The following is a 22127-nucleotide window of genomic DNA, read 5'->3' as shown; positions in this document are numbered from 1 at the left end:
GACTCCCAGGAATAGTAAATGAGGAACCTGAGCTACAACTATACAGAGCCAAATTACAAAGCCAATGAACCAAAAGCCCTGGAAATCTCGACCTGCGGGTTGGGTATATATTTGGTAAAGCATGAGGATTGCCAGCGCCCCATCTTGTGGATAACATGCGCGGGAACCTGGTGCTTAGAGGCCGAGGAGGCGGCTCCTATGCGGAAAGAATGCCCTGAAATCGTATCTGGGTTATACCCTAATCCTGCCGATTATGTGCGAACGTGGGACACGAACTGAGCCGCGGTGAGAGGCCCGCCCTGGAAGGGAAGTAACGGACCCTCCGGGGCAAGAGGAAGGAGAAACTCGGCAAGGACCCCCAGTACCTTGACGGGGCACCAGCTGTTTGACGTAGGAAATAACCTGATCTTGACGGGAGGACCTACTTGACTAGTCTTGGAAGAAGGGAGAAATAAGGAAAACTGCTCACCCTGACAAACGAGATGGCGTTTAAGGAGGGTAAAGCGTGTCAAGGCACTAGAAGTGAATTCCCCCGGTCTTAGGAAACCGTAAAACCCGAGATATACTGCAGCCTTGATGATAAGGCTTGCTGGGTGCCCAAAGGGGGAACCATCTAGAGCTAGGGACAGACCTCGAAATAACTCCCCAGAAACTGTCTGTCTCCGCGCCACCGGGCTCGCACAGTTTTTTTGTATGCCCCTAAGGGTTGCCTTCACAGCCTGGTTGGCCAAGATTGATTGGCAGGAGGGATCGTCAAGAAGTCTGTAATGCTGGACCCCCACTAAATACCCCTTGATGGTGTTGTGAGAGAGGTGCAAGTGGAGATGGCAGTGGGCGATGAATGCCATGAGAAAGGTCACATTGTCCTGGACGTTCTGCAGGTGGCTGAGCATGAAGCGCCGGAACGCCTTGTGTCCCGTGAGATAGTTCCTGGCGGTGTTCTTAGCTAAAGATCCTTGGACCAACTTCTTCGCGGATGCCACCAGCTGTCCTAGTCCATGGTCAGGAGGCTGAAGGGGGGAACTGGCGTACCCACCGGATCTGCGTCTGGCATTGCCTGGAAGAAGATGGTGAAGTTAAATCGGGACAAGGCATCCGCCGCCACATTCTCAGCCCCCGCGATGTGGGAAGGGAATATATGGAAGTTGTGCCGAAGGGAAAGCCAAACCAACCTGCGGAGGAGGGACATGATCCTTGGTGATTTGGCCCTGCCTTTGGAGAGAACCTCTACCAGAACTAGGCTATCCGTAATGAACGCTACGGGTTTGTTGGCCCAGAAGGGGGCCCCGGACCTGGGCAGCCGCCACCAGCGGGTATAGTTCCAGGAGAGGGGAAGACTTGAGGGACTCGCCATCGAGGAAGAATTTCGCCGGCCAATCCCCAACTAGCCAGTGCGGATGAAAAATGGCCACAAACCCGCGGGAGGAGGCGGCGGCGTCGGACTGGATCCTCGGGGAAAAGGCATCCAAGGTGGGCACGAAAAGGGATATGCCGTTCCAGGAAGTCAGAAAGGAGTGCCACATGAGGAGATCCGCAACATTTTGGTTGTCAAGATGGATGACGGAATCCTGGTCCTGAGCCGAGGGGAGAAGAGTGAGGAGCCTAGACACGAAGGATCTTCCCTGGGGCATGATCCGGGAGGCGAAATTAAGAGAACCCAGGAGGGACTGCAACTCCAGCTTGGTAAGAACCCAGGAGGAAGCCGCGGCGGAGACTGCAGACCTGATCTTTGATAATTTCGCCTCCGGCAGACTTGCTTCCTTGCGGATGGAATCTAACACGATACCCAGCAAGGTGACCCTTGTGCTAGGGCCCTCAGTCTTGGAGGTGGCGACTGGGACCTGGAGACTGGAAAACAGCTGGAGCAGGACATCCAGCCTGGAGGAATCACCCCGGGGGTTTTGGATGATTAAGTAGTTGTCGAGATAGTGAATGACCATCTCCAAACCCCCGTGGTGACCCAAGATCCAGTGCAGGGCGCCCGCGAACTGGTTGAATAACCAAGGGCTGCTCTTGGAGCCAAAAGGTGAGTCTATTGGCAAAATAATACTTATGGTCCCACTTGATGCCATAAAATCCCCAGAATTGAGGTGCAATGGGAAGCAGCTTAAAGGCGTCTGCTATGTCGGCTTTAGCAAGTAGGGCCCCTCTCCCTGACTGCAAAATGAATTTGATTGTTTCCCCTATGGTGGAATAAGACATGGCGAACTCCTCTGACGGAATCAGGGAATTCAAGCTAGGTGTGGAGGACATATGGGGCGCAGACAGGTCGTAAATTAACCTTTTTTTTATTAGATGACTGCTTGGAGACTAACCCGATCGGGCTAATCCTCCAGACACCAAATGGGATTGAGTCAAATGGGCCCAGCAGGAACCCTTTATGGACCTCAACAGACTGTCGACTGCGCCTGGATCGTGCAAGGCCGACTGCAGATTTTCCCCCTCCCAGGACTCCAGAGGGAGGGCGATCAACCCAGTGTGAAAACCTCTCCTGAATCCTGAAAGGAGGAACTGGGCTACCCAGTAATGCAAGGGTTAATACCCTGCAAATGTAGTAACCAGGGGTTATCCAAGGGATCAGGGGTTAACCAGGGGATGCAGGGGTAACTCAGGGGAATCAGGAAGGGTTAAGGGTAATCAGACACAACCAAGGCAGGGAACCAGGAATCAGGGTTATATGCCTGGCATGGCAGGGGTTAAAAGGTTTGGTAAGGCCTGGCAGGGAAAGGGTTAATCAGGGGAGGTGGTGCGATGGTGGGATAGGGGTTGATAAACAGGGGTTGTCAGGGGTTGCTACCAGGGGTTAACAGGGTAAATCAGGGGTTACTCAGGGGTATGAAAGGGGTAAGGGGTTAAGGCAATAGGTACGTTGGTGGGATAGTGGGGGTTAATGGAGAGCGTTGGTAGGATAGTGGGGGGTACTAAGGGGGTGATACTTATGGATTGCTCGTTCGTCCAGGGGTCTGCTCGTTCGTCCAGGGGTCCGGTTGGGCTTCTATTCCTTTTAGAGGGGGGGTCCAGACAGGCTCTCCTCCTGAGCGCAGGAAGCGCTCGCCTTCAAGGTGGGGGCCGAGACCCTCACTACTAGAGTGCAGGGGCCGCCGGGGATATCCCCGGCGGCCCGCACTCCCGCGCCGCCCACCAGGGGGCGCGCGTCCGCCCGAGCCACTAGGGCCGGCGCAGTGATATGACGTCACTGCGCCCGCCCGCATGCTCACATCGGGGACGCGCTTCTAGCAGACAGGCGGGAGAAGCCTTTGATCTCCCGCCTGCAGCCCCTAGCATTCCGGACAGTGCGATCGTAATCGCACTGTCGGAATGCACATAATAGAAGGAGGGGAGGCTTCTCCCCTTCTTCTATCATGCGTAATTATCTCCAGCAGAGATGGAGGTAATTACAACAAAGGGCTCAGATTCTGTTGAATCTGAGCTCTTTGTATCCATCAGGATGACCGGACCCTAGTCCGGTCATTCTGATGCAATTAGCCAGATTGCATCGGTGTAAATGCTTGGGGCACATTCACACCGATGCACCTGGTTTCAGGTGTAGGGGGGGAATATTGTATAATGTACATGTGTATGGATGCTTGGGGCACATCCATACACATGTATACATTAATCATACATATATTATTCTAAGGGGGATTATAGATGGTAAAGGGGCACAGATGACCATATAAGGGGGCACAGATGACCATATAAGGGGGCACAAGCCCCTACATTATAAGGGGGCACAAGCCCCTACATATACAGCACATATATGCCACAGGGCCCACCAGGAGCCCCTGGGGATATCCATGGGCAGACGTGCGCAGATGCTGGGCACATCTGCACACATCATCCCATGATGCAGTGGTTAATGTATGCATATATACCATACATGCCCGCACGTGTTTGCAGGCATGCATGGATATATATGCATACGTCTCAACCCTTCCTCAACAGCGGAGAAGGAACGATGGTAATCGTAGAAATGGAGGAATCACCCCGGGGGTTTTGGATGATTAAGTAGTTGTCGAGATAGTGAATGACCATCTCCAGTATTATAGTAGTTATATTCTTGTACATAGGAGGCAGTATTATAGTAGTGATATTCTTTTACATAGGAGCAGTATTATAGTAGTTATATTCTTGTACATAGGAGGCAGTATTATAGTAGTGATATTCTTGTACATAGGAGCAGTATTATAGTAGCTATATTCTTGTACATAGGAGCAGTATTATAGTAGTTATATTCTTGCACATAGGAGCAGTATTATTAGTAGTTACAGTCAGGTCCACAATTCTAACATTTTTGGCTCTATACACCACCGTAATGGATTTGAAATGAACAAGATGTGCTTTACCTGCAGACTGTCAGCTTTAATTTGAGGGTATTTACATCCAAATCAGATGAACGGTGTAGGAATTACAACAGTTTGCATATGTGCCTCCCACTTGTTAAGGGACTAAAAGTAATGGGACATAATAATAATCATAAATCAAACTTTTATTTCATTTTTTAATACAGATTCCAAATGCAAATAGCAGACTTGAAATGAACTCTGGACCTTTTATCTGCTCATTGTAATTGGGATAATGAGGGAATAACACACACCTGGTCATGGAACAGCTGAGAAGCCAGTTGTCCCATTACTTTTAGTCCCTTAACAAGTGGGAGGCACATATGCAAACTGTTGTAATTCCTACACCGTTCACCTGATTTGGATGTAAATACCCTCAAATTAAAGCTGACAGTCTGCAGGTAAAGCACATCTTGTTTGTTTCATTTCATATCCATTGTGGTGGTGTATAGAGCCAAAAATGTTAGAATTGTGTTGATGTCCCAATATTTATGGACCTGACTGTATATTCATGTACATAGGTGGTAGTATTATAGTAGTTATATTCTTAACCAAAACTCTTTTTATTGAGAGTGCAGATGGTCAAGTCAAGGCAGTTGTCAGCAGAGGTACAAATATTCTTGCAGACCTTATCATAATAACTGAGGTCGCGAGTATGAACATATTTAGACAGTAAATAATGAAAGAAAAGGACATACGTGGGTAGGATTCCTTCCACATCACTTAAGAGTTATTATACTCTTCCCAAGGGTGCCACAATTTGAGAAATTTGGAGCGTGTGTGCGTTTCCCAGTGTGCCAATTCCTCAAATTTGAACAATTGATCTTTTTTCTCGGTCCACATCAACATTGAAGGTGGGGAGTCATTCTTTCAAAGAAGGGGTATCAACAGTCTGGCAGCGGTGAGAAGCATGGTCGGGAGGTTAGTCTTGGACGGAGTAAGGGAGTTATTGGGACACCAAAGGAGAACCAATTTTGCATCTAGACGGACGTTAGAGGACCATATCTGATTAATTGTGGTCTCTATTTGGGTCCAGAAGGGGCGGATTTTACTACAAAACCACCAGAGATGCGACAAAGAGCCAACCTCTGTTTCACACCTCCAGCACTGCTCTGGGAAATCAGGGTTAAGTCTGTGCAGGAATTCTGGCGTTTTGTACCAGCACGTAAGTAGTTTATACGAATTTATACGAAATTTTGATGCATTGGTTGAAGCCATGAGAGTGAGATAAAATAGAGGCTTTCTCTGGCTCGGATAAATGGATTGAGAGCTCCTTTTCCCAGGCAGACATAAAGTGCAGTGCTGGAGGGGCAGAAGAAAGCAACTCCCTGTAAAGCGTTGAGGTTTTTTTTTTTCGGTATCTCGGATACACAAAGCCTTTTTTCCAACCAAGTAGGCATATCGGTAATGGGAGGGGGCAGTTTGAGAGCATTTATATCTTGGCTAAATGCCCAGGTAGAAAGGAAGGAGTGGGCTTTGACTCTAGGTAGAGTGTGGATCTTGTCCCATGCCACGTTGGAGAAGCAATGTCTTGTAGGGTAAGGTCAGACAGCAGGTGCCAAACTCCAGTGGGTCTAAGAATGTCAGGATTAATGTAATTCTGTAGTAGATGTAGGGGGAGGTAAGGGTTTGGGAACTTCAGGTCTCGGGATTTATATAGTTTGGCCCATTCTATTAACATGCCTTTCCAAATGGGGGAAGAATATGAGTTATTAGGGGAACATGTGCGGATTCCCCACAGGATAAGTCCTTCTTTATAGGTGAGTATAACACGTTCTAATTGTACACATAGATTCGGGGGTTGACGTGAGATGAGAGAGAAGCATCTACTTAAGAGCAAAGCTGTATAGTAAGTATGAATATCAGGCAGACCAAAGCCCCCAAATCTTTTTTTTCTCTTGTCAATGTGGAATAAGCTATCCTAGGGAATTTACCCGCCCACAGGAAAAAGGAGAACATAAGGCGTATCTCTACGAAATAAGAATGGGGTAGCCAGATCGGTAATGTTTGTAGCAAATACAAGAGTTTAGGAACTATAAAGGCCTTGAGGTAGTTCTTCCTGCCTATCCACAAGATAAAAGGGAGTTTAAGGGACTGCAGGTGTGTTCTAATATATTTGAGTAGGGGAGCATAGTTGAGACCGAATAAGTCACCTGAGATACAGATCCCCAAAAACGTTATATCGTGGGGGGCCCAAGTAAAGGAGGTGGTGCACTTGAGGTTCTTGACTACATAGGGTTTGCAAGTTAGATTCAGAGCTAATGACTTACTATAATTTTTTTTTTTTTTTTAAATACTTTTAATTTTTTTTTTTTCCTTCATCATATATAAAAAGTTCAGGAACAAGACATGACAATAGACAGTAATACAGCAGGGCATAAACAATGCTAATTCCTGTATATACACATACATTTATTACTCGCTTATCCTTAAACATCTGGAATATGTCCCTGTCCTGTTTCTTTCCTCATATCATTTACAAAACCAAAAAACAAAAGGAAAACAATATAACCCCTCCCCTTCCCCCCCCCCCCCCCCCCCCCCATGGTTGTCTTGATGGATACCACAGATTTTTCTTCTTTCTTACACATCCTCCGTTTATTTATGGATACCGGCATATTCATATCTACATACCCTCCCACATAAGTTCTTCCATGCTTCGATGTTTGGTGGTGTGTCCGCCCCCCACTCCCTAGCCACCACAACCCGCGCCAGCAACAATCCTTTGGCCCATTTCATTTCTATTTCTATATCGAGACCTATTTTCCTGATATATCCAAGCACCGCTATTGCGATCTCCATTGGGACTGAACACCCAGTTGATCTGGTCAGCTCCCGAAAAACCTGAGTCCAGTAATCCTGCATTAGGGGGCAGTGCCATATCAAATGGGTGAAATCCGCGTTATCCATCCTGCACTTCCAGCATCTAGCATCCCTTGTTTTATACATCCTACTCAACACCCATGGAGTGATATAGGTACGATGGAGAATAAAGAACTGTATCAGTCGGAAATTACTCGATACTGTACTTCTTTTTATACTTTTATAGATACATCTCCAATCTAGCGTGTTGGGGTCAACATCTAGTGCCCATTTTTGTTCACTATTAAACTTTATCACTCCCCTTAAACCCCTTTTAATTATTTTATATATCTGTGATATTGATATTTTGGTCCCCTTATTGAGACAACAAAATTCTACAAATTCTGAATGTTTGGTGGTTAAGTACGATTTATTCTCAGTGCTGTCAAATGCGTGTTTTAACCGAAAATATCTAAAACGTGTAAGGGTATCTAATTTTATACTAAGTCCTAATTCTTCTAATGTCCTGAGCTTTCCTTTTATCTCAATCTGTGAAATATACTTAATACCATTTTTTTCCCAAAATACATAATCCTCTAATTTCTGGAACTCACCTAAGTTTATATTCCCCCATAGTGGGGTGATCTTTAGTGAATAATTTATCCCCAGTAATTTTTTAACATTCACCCATATCAAGTGCATCATATTACTAATAGGGCACTTCTTACCCTTTATCTTTAATATCCCGGCTTCCAAGGCACTAAAAATATTATATTGGAGACCTACAAACTCGCCCACTAGGTACTGGCGTAATCTATCATCCTCCATCATTAACCATTGTAGCTGAGATGCGTAGTAGTAGCCTCTGAAGCAGGGTACGGACAGGCCACCATCTTCTTCATCAAGCCATAAGTATTTTTGTTTGAGCCTGACCCTTTTTTTCCCCCATATAAGATCATTTATCAATCCCTCCAATACATTGAAAAGGTGGTCACCTATCCAGACGGGGCATGAAGATATTACATAGAGGACCTGCGGCAACAAAATCATTTTAATAATAGCAATACGGTCTACCTGTCTTATCAGTATTTTTTGCCAAATACTTATTTTATTTTTAACCCTTTTGAGAAGAGGGGCAAGATTCAATTCTATATATTCCTGGATCCTTGCACTAATTTTGATTCCGAGGTATTCCAGTGCATCTGTGGGTTTCAATATTTTAACATTAAGATCCATTCTCCTGGTTTCGTAGCCAATTGGAAGTAACACTGATTTCGTCCAATTCACCCTGAAGCCGGAGATTTGACCAAATTGATTAACAGTTCGCATCAGGTATGGGACCGCCGACGCCCCCCCTTTCAAAAAAAACAGGACATCATCCGCGTATAAACACATTTTGTCTGAGGCGCCCCTGCTCCCAAATCCCCTAATGTTATCATCTGATCGTACCTTGCATGCTAACGGTTCGACGAAGATGGCAAACAGTAATGGTGAAAGGGGGCACCCCTGCCTGGTTCCCCTCTGCAACACCATCGATTCAGATGTCTCTCCGTTGATTTTAATCCTTACTTTCGGGTGTTGGTACAGTAGTTGCACCCAGCCAATATATTTGTCCCCCAAGTTTAGCTCACGCATTATGTTCCAGAGGTATGCCCACTCCACCCTGTCAAACGCTTTTTCTGCGTCCAGTGACAGGAGGGAGTGGGCACCCTCCCCACTCATCTGGATATTAAGGAGGGCCCGACGAATATTCATTTGAGCCTGACGTTTCGGTATAAACCCCGATTGATCTGGGTGTATTATCTTTCCTATCACTTTTTTTAGGCGGTTTGCCAGCAATTTGGCGCATATTTTATAGTCCGTGTTGAGGAGAGAGATGGGGCGATACGAGTCCACCTTACTCTCGTCTTCCCCCTTTTTCCCTACCAGGGTTATTACAGCCTCTGACAGAGAGGCCGGAAGTTCACCCCCGTCCATAGATTCCTTAAGGACCCGCAGGAGTACTGGGAGGATAACCTCCACGTATCTTCTATATATCTCGAAGGGGAGACCATCCGGCCCGGGGCTAGAGTTGCCCTTTATCGATTTCAGGGTATCACGTAATTCCTCCTGTTCTATTGGGCCATTCAAATACTCCCTGTCCTCCTCGGAGAGAGTAGGGAGCGAGGCCCCCTCCAAAAAGAGTTTTATATCTCCACCATCCCCCACTCCCTCCGAGGAGTAAAGGTCCCCGTAATATTTAACAAATTCCTGCTCAATTTCTCCAGGGATGGATGTTATCACCCCATCTCTCCTCTCAACTCGCCTAATTCTACCATCCCCCCTCTGACTCTGTACGATAGTGGAAAGCAGTCTACCTGGTTTCCCAGATTTCCTGAAATATCGGGCCCCCTCAAAAAACACTCTTTGTTGTGCCTTATTCTCCAGATAATTTTTTAGAGATTTTAGACTCTTCTAACTCCGCCGTCGTCTCAGGTGAACTATTAAGCTGGAGTTTCACCTCTAGTTTCTTTATTTTTTCGCCCAGCTCCCTCTCCTTTTTGGCGAATTCAGTTTTTAAACCCTGAATTCTGCCAACGAGGATGCCCCGTAGGTATGCTTTAAATGCGTCCCATACAAAACCTATTTGTGCAGATCCAAGATTAATTTTCCAGAACTCCGCTATGTCGTCGCTAATACTATCATCTTTATTTATCAGGTTTAACCAATGTGGGTTTAGCCGGAACACTCTGCCCTTTGGTTTAACCGTTGTTTTAAATGTCAGGCAGATTGGGGAGTGGTCTGAAATACTATTCACCTCATACCTCATTTTCGATATCTGCTCTACCAGTTCTGGGCTAGCTAATGCCATATCTATTCTTGACATGATTTTACTCCCGTAACCAAACCATGAGTACGCTCGCTTATCATCATACAGATACCTCCATACATCTATTAACAGCAGTTCTTGTGATATTCTTTTGAGGAGTGTTGGTTGACTTATCCCATATTTATCATTTGGTATCACAGAGTATCTATCTAAGCAGCTATTCATAACGGAGTTAAAGTCTCCCATTACCAGTATGGGGCATTTACCTCGCGACTCAGCAAACTCCACTAAGCTATTAATAACACATAATGAAAATGGTGGGGGTATATAAACAAAGGCTAGAACGCACCGTTTCCCATTCCACTGGCAATGGAGGAAGACATATCTGCCCCTATCATCGATCTTCTGATCTAGTGGGAGGTAGTCCACTTTGTGGTGAATATATACACTAACTCCACATGAGTAGGTAGAGAAACATGAATGATACTGGAACTTGGCCCATTTCCGAGTTAATAAGTATGTCTTATCCTTAGTGTTATGTGTCTCCGTTAGTCCCACAATTGCTGGGAGGTGTCTAGTAATTGTGTCAAAAACCATAACCCTCTTAACCTTATCCCCCAGACCTCGTACATTCCATGTTAAAATCCTACTCATGTGTGCCTTCCCCCTGTGTTTTCTTTCTGATCTTCATTAGTAATCCTATCAAGACAACCATCCCTCCCATAACCCCTCCTCCTTCCCCCCCACCCCTACCCCCTCCCTCCCCCCCCTGCTGGTTGGCGAAATGGAACATTTCCCCCTCCTCTTACTCTACGCCCCCTTCCCTCCCCCCCCCCGCACCCCCCTCACCCACTCCACAGGCCATCTCATGATCCTATTCCCTTGGAATCCATCCATTCAGCGGCCTCCTCTGGTGATCCAAAAAAACTAACTTGATCATGGTATATTACGCGTAACTTAGTTGGGTATATCAAGGAGTATTGTAACTGGGCGGCTGCTAACCTCCTCTTTACTTCTCTAAATTCGCGTCTCTTTTCCTGCGTTGCTCTGGAGTAATCTGGGTATATTTCTATATTACGGCCATTGTACTCTATTGTCTGCATCTTCCTTTTTGCCCTCATTATTACGTCTCTGTCTCTGGAACTTAAGATTTTAACTAAAATGGCCCTGGGGGGACTCCCTTTTAGCGGTGGTCTTCCCGGGATTCTATGTGCTCTATCAACTAAATACCATTTAGACAGAGTACTTTTATCAAAACTATCCTCCAGCCACTGCTGGATAAACCCAGTTGTATCTTCTCCTTCCACCCCCTCCGGGAATCCCACTAGTCTCATATTTGATCTCCGGGATCTATCCTCCATTATGGTAACTCTCTCTAGCAAGCTTTTCTTTTCACCTTCTAAAGCTTCTACTCTTTTTTTTGTCCCATCAATATCTCTCCTCATCCCTCCTGAGGATATCTGCAGCTCCTTAACCTTTTCCCTCACCTTATTCATCTCTTCCTTAATCAAGGAGAGGTCAGCCTGGGCAGAAGCGATCTTAGTGGTCAGATCCTCTAAACTTTGGTTAGACTGTTGTACTGCCCCTAAAATTTCTCCCAGTTTTTTGTCAACTGAATTTATTCTTTCCTCCATCCCTTCTCCATTCCCTATCCTACTCTCAGCCCCGGGACATTCATCTGGGATGGATGGATCACCTCCATCTTTCTGGGCCTCCTTATTCCCCCGTAGTGCGCTCCTACTCTTTGGGTTTGGGGGGGATTTAAGATATTTTTCTAGGCCAGTTACTGTACTGCTCCCTTTTCCCCCACACGGTGAGGAGGTTCCCACCGATTTTCTGCTGTAGTTTTTTGGTGGCATCTTTTCATCACCTCCCGCACACACAAAGGAGAGAAAAAAAAACAATCATGAGCCGCACAAAAAAGCCACACACAAGCAAAAAAAAAAAAAAAAAAAAAAAGAATATCAAATAGCTGCCGTGCCGTCAAACGGGGCGATAGGCAATAAAGAAGAGAAAAAAAACAAACAAAGATATGTCCCCTTGACGGAATCCAAAAAGTGGGCCAATAACCACAGTTCTATTTGCCAGTCCGTATCCAAAGAGAAAAAAAAAAAAAAAAAAAAAAAGTCCGGTTTATTCTTCCTTCCAAGCAGCGAATAATGTCCAGAGTCTGGGTACAAGCAGTTTTCAGGAGAAGGGAGGACATAAACAAAAAGGAGATCAGGGAGTCGAGGGGTGCACCGCACGGAAGTAAATAATGTGACAATGGTCTCCCAAGTCGCCTGCTGTTAAAAACACTTAAGGGGGGACACAAAATTCCGTTTTCTGAGCGGGCACCAGTCCTGCCTGGAGTACCTGACACCTTAGGACAGTTAGAGAGTCTCCATATAATTCCAGGAGTACACCCACTCGCAAGCCCACCTGAAACAGCCGTATGCCGGGCCAGCGGGGTAATTTTAGCGATACGCTGCACCCAGATTTCCGCACAGCGCAATAGTATACAGACAATTTGTTATTATCCCTGGTTCACCCGGCAATTGTTACAACAGAGGGGAAGGGGAGTAACATCCATCTTCAGGCTGCCTTGTTCCCCTTCTTGTTTCTTCAGCCTCACCCCTCCAACATGCCACTGGGAGACCAGCCAAGTGCCACGGCTTGCAGAGCTGTCTCTCAGCAATGCTTAGCAATGCTTAGCGCACTGCACAGGCTCCAAGGCGTCGCTTCCGCATTCCCACAGGGTTACACAGTTACAATGTTGCCAGGCTACTTCACCATTGCTTCGCCACACGGGTCTGCTCCTGCGGTCACAGTCCTCCAAAGCTCCGACATCAACTCGACGGGTCACCAGTGAGGTCTGCGGATCATTCATCGGATCCCCCGTTCCATGCGTGCGCCTTCCATAGAGAGCCACACGCCGAGGCGCCGGCAGCCTGCAGGAGGGAGGAGGGAGGGAGGAGGAGAAAGCGCGGCACGTCCTCACGTCATGCCGCTACGGCCGCCCTCCGCTGTGCACTTACTATAATTGATCTTAAGGTTAGAGACCCATGCAAACTCCTCAAATAGCGAATGAAGTCGTGGGAATGGGTGCCATTGACCTTGACCCTGGCAGAGGGGGACGAGTACAAGGAGAAAATAGCCTAGATAAACTGGTCAGGGGAGCCAAATTTCAACAGGGGACGCAGACATATAGTGCCAGCGCCGCTATAAGTTTATTTCCTTTATCACCATTGGCGAAGGATTTAAACTTAGAGCGGAGGAGAATTTTGTCCGAGGTCACGTTAAGTAGATTCCTAAGTTTCGCTCTTGCATCAATAAGTTCTGAGCGCTTGCGATTGTTTGTGTACAAGTTCAAGCGACTCAATACGGGACATGAGGGTTGTAATATCTTGGGAGCGTTGTTTTTTTATGTGGGCACCGAGGGCAATAAGGTCTCCCCGAATTACAGCCTTATGAGTTTCCCAAATGATGGGGGGTGGAGGTGGTGCATGTCCGGCATTGTTCCGCTGGAAGAACTTGGTCAGGGAAGAGGCTAGTTTCGATGAGTTAGTCTGATCTAAAATAAGGGTATCATTAAGGCGCCAATTCCATTCCCTTCTCGGAAGAGTAGTCAAGGAGATGTGTAAGAAAATTGGAGCGTGGTCAGATAAAGTGATATTACCTATCTTGGCTTGTAAGAGCAGCTGGGCATGGTCTGAGGACAGGAAGAAGTATTTTTATCAACCGACAAAATACTTAATTGGTAGTTGTAAAAAAAAAAACGCTATCACTGAAGCCAACTACCTAAAACATAACTTAATATTAATATAGTAAAAAATCTGGGTCCCTCACATGGGGACTGGTATACATACAAACAGACAGTAAGAAGCTAATGAGGACCAGGTAGGGAGGGTAGATGTTACCAGTGGTGGACAGGGGGCAAAACCATATGGGTCCCTAGTATGTACCTAACCTGATCTCTGCCCAGAGATGCACCCAGATGGTAGGAGCACTCTGTCCCCGTACCTAACCTACCTGTCCTTAAAGCGCCCTTACAACAAATAATTGACCCATATGGATGCCTGGGTCATGTAATACAATAAATTTATGTTGGTTGTCTTAATTTTCAGTCCTAGTCTCGACGCGTTTCCCCTTATTAGCAAGGTTCGTCAGGAGACAAAAAAAAATAAAAAAAATAATGGACAATCAAGTAGGTCACTGCCAATACACAGCGACTACACAACAACAATCAAAAATAACAAAATCAAAGTCAAACCAAAATACTGGAGCACCCCCAATACGGTGCTCAGCTGTCAGAAACAGATTGACTTTACAACGATAATGCAGATAAAGGAAACTAGTTTTATACTCATCTGATAATGTACATCCTCTCTGGACAGCGGTCTGCGGCTTGGGGTGCTCCAGGGGCACTAAGATAGGAAGCTCAGGGTCTGAAGAGGAGGAGGATACTACAAAGGGGAGTTGCTTGTGAATGGCTATGCTGACACCACTGCTAGCCGAGCTATGTGCACTATGATACCATTGTGAGAATTTTTTTAGCAGGGAGGTTAGGTATCTTACCCGCCCGGAAGTGGCTCTCTTGGAAGAATGCGATGGAAACTTTGTCTTTCTGCAATGGAGATAGGACCTGGGATCTCTTGCATGGCTCATTCAGACCTATAACGTTGAAGAAAGATACTATAATGGAAGCCATCTTGAGACAATGGAGAGGGATGATGCGAACAATCGCCATGTAAACCAGTCAAATGTGGAGGAGGGAGGGGAGGTCACACAGAAAGGAAGGAAGGAAGGAAGGAAGGAAGAGAAAGACAACAATAAAAGAACATCTGCAATTAAGAGGGAAGAAACAGAGAGTTAAATGTAGCAGCCAAAACAACAAGCTGATAAATGGTAGCTCTACAAAGCGCCAGATGTTGAAGTGATCCTTTCTCATAACAACGGTCGGCCGGGATCCATCAGGCGGGGGGTTTCGTAGAACACTTGAGGGCCAGAAGGAGGCCATCAGGGGACAAGGGTAGTGAACCAGAGTAGATGCTGGCTATACCCCAGCTTCTGAGGAGGGGGTGGGGTGGGGGGGTAATAAACCATAGAACCATAACCATAACAAGGTCCTAAGAAGAATGCAAAAGATAGAGTCTCGCTTGCATTGTATAGAGAGACGCCATCGGGATATAATCAGTGGCTACTGGCAGGGTGGCCGTGAGTTGAAGTGACCTTGGAGAGGGGCCTAGGACTTAGAGGAAATCCAGGAAGTACTGTGTGCTCTCAACGGTGTGGAGGAAGACCAGATTTAGCAAAAAGCTGAGGCTCCCGACCAGGTCTGACCACTTTACCCAAAGAGATGAGGTTCCATTGATCCACACTTGGAGGTGAAGGTATGGGATACCCCTGGTCAGCAGGCATCCAGGACGGGATATCAATTGGCGAAATTCCCAAGTGTTCCCAGGCAGCATGTAAATCCTAAGGAGTGCGTATGTTACGCTGCTGGTAGACGCGGCTGGAATCCAGTGACCAGAAGGAACAAGCGAGGCGCAGACTTGAGGAGTAGATCGCAAGGTAGGGAATCCAGTGAAGAATCGGAACGGTCTGGAAAGGACGGTTCTGAGGAGCAGGAGACTGGAAACAAGTCACAATACTCAAGCAATGTTTGCATTGCCTCATGGGTATAAGTAGGCCCAAACAGGAAACAAGATGGCTCTCAACCAGTATCACAACGGCCATCTTAGTTAAGGGCAAATCTTCAGATAACACAGCAGCCTCCAGTGGTGGAGGAGTGAAATTGCAACACAAGTTCAGAGTGGATAAAACAGCGGCCACTAGTGGTAATTTAGAAGATTACATCAAATTCTGACATTATTCCCTCCTTCAGCAACGACCTCCAGACGATGCTTTGCTCGGTTTTTCTGGATATCTTTGGTGAAATTCTTTAAGCAGTCAGGGAGCACTAATATTGTTTACAGGTTCCCATGAATTGTCCTCGGGGCCATACCCCTTCTATTTAATTAGGTATTGTAGATGATTTCGGAAAATTCTAGAGTTTAGTATTTTTTCAACAGTGTAATGTTCTTGTCCATCTACTTCAACTGGATTGGGAAGAGGCAGATTACGTCCTGGAAATGGATCTGGAATAACAGGTTTCAGAAGTGATACATGGAACACAGGATGTACTCTCATTGTCCTGGGAAGTTTTAACCGAAAAGCTACTGCATTTATTTGTCCAATAATTTTGAAAGTCCCAATACATTTTTGACCTAGTTTTGCTGAAGGTACATGAAGTTTTAAAATCTTCATAGAAAGCCATACCTCATCTCCCACCTTGAAAGTTGGAGAAGGCCTGCGGGATTTATCTGCTGTTTGCTTATATCTCTCCTGGGCAATCTTTAATGTGTCCTTTAACATCTCCAGATTCTGTTGGAGAGATTGAACTCTGTCATTGACAGCAAGAATAGAAGTGTCTCTGGGGAAATTAGAGAGGATACTTGGATGGTAACACAAATTAGCAAAAAATGGTGTTTGTTTGGTGGAAGCATTCTGAGTATTATTGTATGAAAATTCTGCCATTGGAAGCAAATCAACCCAGTCATCTTGCAAATGGCAAATGTAGCATCAGAGATACTACTCCAAAGTTTGGTTTGTGCGTTCAGTCTGACCATTTGATTGGGGGTGAAAAGCGGATGACAAATTAACATCAATGTCCAGTGGTTTACAAAAATTCTTCCAAAATTTGGACGTAAATTGTACTCCGCGATCAGAGACAACTTCATGAAAGAGATCTTGGAAGATAAGTTCAGCAGTTTCTTTGGCAGAAGGGAGACCAACACATGGAATAAAGTGAGCTGCTTTTGTCAATCGATCAACCACAACTAGGATGGCACTTTTCCCTTTAGAAGCAGGCAAATCGACAATAAAGTCCATGGATATAGACCCTGAAGGACGGGATTGACCGAAGCTGCAAAAGTCCTTCTGGTGAAGTACGAGGAGTTTTATTCATGGCACAGGTGTTACAAGAAGAAACATATTTCCTCACATCATCTTGATAATTAGGCCACCAAAAGAAGCGTGACAGAAGTTCTTTTGTCGTCTGAATTCCCTTGTGACCTGTTAGCTTGGAGTCATGAATTAATTTTAATACTCTCAGTCATACACTTTCTGGCACATAAATGCAATACTTATGAGTCCAAACTTTATTTTGAAACATAAGGAATATATCATTTGGTGGATTTAGGAGAACCGGATCAGTCTCATATGCTGCATTTATATCTTCTAGCAGATCCTTGTTAGTAATGACCCCCCACAAAATTGGATTCTGACAGAATGGTAGTTGGTGGTGCAGGTGAAGAGGAATCATTTGAGAACAGTCTGGATAAGGCATCAGCTTTTCCATTTCGGGAGCCAGGTCTATAAGAGATCACAAAATTGAATAGGTTAGGAAACAGACTCCACAGAGCTTGACGGGGAGACAAACATTTAGCAGATCTGATGAACTCTAAGTTCCGATGATCAGTTAGCACCACTATCTGCTGTTCTGCTCCTTCCAAATGATGTTGCCACTCTTGGAAAGCCGCGATGATAGCTAAAAGTTCCTTGTTTCCCACATCATAATTCTTTTCTGAAGAGGTCAGTTTTCGGAAAAAATAAGCACAAGGGTGAAGCAAGTCTTTTTCTCCTGTTCTTTGTGATAGAATAGCCCCTATTGTACAGTCAGAAGCATCAACTTCAACGATAAAGGCATGTTCAAGGTCAGGATGAATCGGTATAGGGGCTGTGATGAATTTTGTCTTTAGACAGAGGAATGCATCCTGTGCTTGGGGAGACCAAATAAATGGTATTCCCTTCCTTGTTAATTAAGTAATTGGTGTAATTTTAGTAGAACATTTTTTGATAAATCGTCTGTAGAGATTAGCAAATCCTACAAAACGTTGAACTTTTTTCACATTCCTTGGGGTTGGCCAGTCAATTATTGCTTGAATCTTGCTGGAGTCCATATGCAATCCTACAGTAGAAATTACATAACCCAGGAACTTAATTTCTGTTTGATGAAATTCACATTTCTCCAACCTAATATAGAGTTGATGAGTTCGTAGACGCTGTAGCACAATTTTGACATGATTTTGGTGTTCTTCCTCAGAATTAGAGAAAATTAGTATGTCATCCAGATAGATGACTACAAACTGATCTAGCAGATCTTTGAAAATATCATTAATGAAATGCTGAAAGGTGGCATGTGCATTACACAGTCCAAAAGACATGACTAAGTACTTGAAATGTCCGTAACGTGATCTGAATGCTGTTTTCCATTCATCACCAGGTCTAACACGCACTAAATTATAGGCTCCTCGTGGGTCTAGTTTGGTGAAGATTTTTGCATAACGGACTCTATCCAGCAACTCAGGTATAAGAGGCAGAGGGTAACGATTCTTTATTGTTATTTTATTTAGTTCTCTATAATCGACACAAGGCCTTAAGGTACCGTCTTTCTTTTTAACAAGAAATATTGGTGCACCTGCTGGTGAAGTGGATGGACGAATAAATCCTTGAGCTGAATTTTTGTCTATGTATTCTTTGAGAGCCTTCAGTTCAGGCTCTGCCAATGGATATATGCTTCCAAAGGGTATAGCTGCTCCCGGCAACAGTTCAATGGGACAGTCATAAGGTCGATGTGGGGGCAACTTGTTAGCATTCTTTTTATCACAAACATCCACAAATTCTTTATACATAGATGGCAGTGTAGGTGATGTTTCGAGGTCCTCAGTACCATCTACTTGAGGTTGATTAGATAAAGTCTGTTCTGAGTGAACCTCTGGTGGGAAGGATACTACTTTAGTTTCCCAGTTGATCTGAGGGGACCCATCAACAGTTTCCATCAGAATTGGTGAAAGTCTCCCTTGGATTTTCACTCCATGCTTATTAGCAAAATTAATGTCCATAAAGTTCCCATTTGCTCCAGAGTCCACCATGGCAGAGGTAGATATCCACTGTGAGCTGATGCAAAACTTGATAGAAATGAAGCAGTGAGAGTTCTTGTTTTCCTTCTTAATATTAGGTGCTATTGAAGAGATTGAATGGAAGACTGCATTCACTGGTGGCACTGGTTCAGAAGAAACTGATTCATCCTCAGATAGGTCAGGATCCGCTATAACCGCCACTGACTTCTGTCGACGACTTGGACAATTATTGAGAAAGTGATCAGGTTTACCACAGTAAAAGCATTGATTCTCCCGAAGTCTGCGTTCCCTTCTATTGGCACTTTCACGTTTTTGTATGCTGTCAATCTGCATAGGTTCAGCATCAGATTCAGTGTATTTCTTGGTTTCAAAGTCTCTAGAGGTGGAGGGTGGAACAGATAAGTATCGATTATTACAAAGCCAGGTAGAACTCCACTTTTCTTGCCTACGATCAGTCGAGTATCAATACGAACACAATGATGTACGAAATCATCAAAATTTGTGGGCGCATCAGCACGTGCTAATTCATCTTTAAGTGCATTAGATAGTCCATTCTTGAAAATTTTTAATTTTGCAGCATTATTCCATTCAGTATCAATGTATCACCTTCTAAATTCTGTGGCATATTCGGCAACCGAGTGGCTGCCCTGACATAAGGCTAGTAGGGTTGCTTCTGCACATCGATTAGGATCATATAAATACTTTGCTAATAGCTGCAAGGAAAGCTTCCAGATCATCTAGGCGTGCATCATTGGTCTCAATAAGAGGATTAGCCCAGGCTACAGCCTTATGTGTCAGAAGCATAATAATACACAGCACCTTAGATCTGTGAGTGAGGAAGTGAGAAGTGTGTGCACCAAAATATAACTTACATTGATTAATGTATCCACGGTACTTATCACGGTCCCCTTCAAACCTGAAGGGTGGAAAAGGCAAGGTGGATGAAGAAGCTGGAACCATGGCCCGGGTATGAAGTTCCTGTATTTGCTCTGCGTGTTGAGCCACCATGTTTTGTAAATCCTGAGTTGCTTGTCCAAATACTTGCACACTATGAGATGTTTGGTTTTCAAATGCCAAGTATTTGGTTTTCAAATTTTACATTTCAGCGTAGATGTTGGTTAGTAAACAGCTCGAGTATCTTGTTATGTTGCTGGTAGACGCGGCTGGAATCCAGTGGCTAGAAGGAACAAGCGAGGCGCAGACTTGAGGACTAGATTGCAAGGTAGGGAATCCAGTGAAGAATCGGAACGGTCTGGAAAGGACGGTTCTGAGGAGCAGGAGACTGGAAACAAGTCACAATACTCGAGCAATGTTTGCATTGCCTCATGGGTATAAGTAGGCCCAAACAGGAAACAAGATGGCTCCCAATCAGTATCGAAACGGCCATCTTAGTTAAAGGGGTTATCCGAGTTAATAAAAAAATATATAAAACCTAAAACCCATCTGGATATACATATAATTTGGTTAAGCTAGATTTCATCAAGTTAAAACTCATATGTACACCTTTTCATGGTTCTTTCATTGCTTTGCTTACATGCTGAAGCACATGTGCAGCACACCAGACCTGCAGGGTATTGCGATAGTGAGGTCACAGTTATGGGCAATCGAGGGTTACTCACTTTTTAGAGGAGAACCCTGGGCAGGCATGTGGCAGTGAAGGAGAGGTAGACACAAGTTCCTCTGGGGCACACCCTGGATGTAGGGACCAGGCCTGATGGTGGATGAGGTGCCCTGGATGTTGCAGGTATTTTGAGTGCCTGGGGCAAGGTCCCTTTAAGGATCGTGACGCCAGTGCCTGTAACGGTGTCACACCGATTTATAGGAGTAGTAATTGAGGTACGCAGCTGGTATGGTAAACCAAACGTTGCTTTACTTGGAAACAGTCCAACTCTGTACATACAGATGTTTATGCAGTCCCTTATATCATAGATGCCACAAGAGGCTTACTTCTCTATATGGCAGGTAATAATTATGCAAGATACTTGGGGGGTAAACAGTTAATGCTTCACAGACTAGGCTGCACTATCCCCACAGCTATTCTAGCTGGCTGGATCCCAAGGCCCGGATGCCCAAATGCTGGCTTTAATCCTTGGTAATAAATCTTCCTCCCGTATTGACCCTTGCTTCTATTTTGCAGTACCTCTGCCCATCAGCTTACTTATCTGAGCTGGTTGTATTGTTCCTTTTGTGAGGGAAGCTGCAGGTTTCTCCCAGGAGGTACATCCCTACTACTAGGGTTACTTCTTCTGTGGTTGTTGGATCACTGGTCTCCAGGCAGGCTGTACTCCTTCACTAGCCCCTTGGTACAGCTAGAAACCAGGACTGTTCAGCTGCATGTCAGGAGGAGGCCCTCAGCATATCTCTGGCTGGTGCCTTCTCACTTCTGTCTCCATAGACTCCTGACCATGACCTAACCACTCCCTGTCTGGGCCTGGACATTTATACTAGGGGCTCCCTATCTCCCTCTAGTGTCTGGGATGCCTAACTACACCCAAATAGGCCTGCTGAGCATATAACAGGGGAACACAACATATGTAAAACACAGAAAAATACATTAAATGCATAGTTAAATACAATATCACTGTCCCTTGAGAGTAGGAGTAACACGTGCGGATCCGTCTAGAAATGCATTGCAAGAACGGATCCGTCTATCCGCTTGTCATGCGGATGGATGGATCCCTCTGGCAGTCTTTTTCACAGTTTTCCCGGTTTGTGAATGCGCAGACCGGATCCAGCAGGCAGTTCCGTCGTCGGAGCTGCCTGCCAGATCCACCGATCAGTATGACAACTGACAGCATTTGTAGACGGATCCGGGTGCGGATCCGTCTAGAAATGCATTGCAAGAACGGATCCGTCTATCCGCTTGTCATGCGGATGAACGGATCCGTGTGGCAGTCTTTTTCACCGTTTTCATGGTCTGCTCATGCGCAGACCGGAAGGACGGATCCATCCTTCAGTTGTTTTGCAATGCCGGATCCGGCAGGCAGTTCCGTCGTCGGAACTGCTCGCGGGATCACTATGCTGCAAGTGTGAAAGTAGACTTAGTCCTGCGACCTCTCGCCGTGCTGCGCCGGAGCTCCGCCCCCGTCCCCATTATAGTCAATGGGGACTGAGCGGCAGTCCAGCGGCACGGCCAAATAGCGGCAGGGCGGATCCGACAGGGTGAACAGCCTGTCGGATACGTCCTGCCGCTAGTGTGAAAATACACTTACGCTAGTGTGAAAGTACCAT

This window comes from Bufo gargarizans, chromosome 6, assembly GCF_014858855.1.
Source record: "Bufo gargarizans isolate SCDJY-AF-19 chromosome 6, ASM1485885v1, whole genome shotgun sequence".
Taxonomy (NCBI): Eukaryota; Metazoa; Chordata; class Amphibia; order Anura; family Bufonidae; genus Bufo; species Bufo gargarizans.
The sequence above is the reverse complement of the archived record's forward strand: the minus strand, read 5'-3'. Positions refer to the sequence as shown.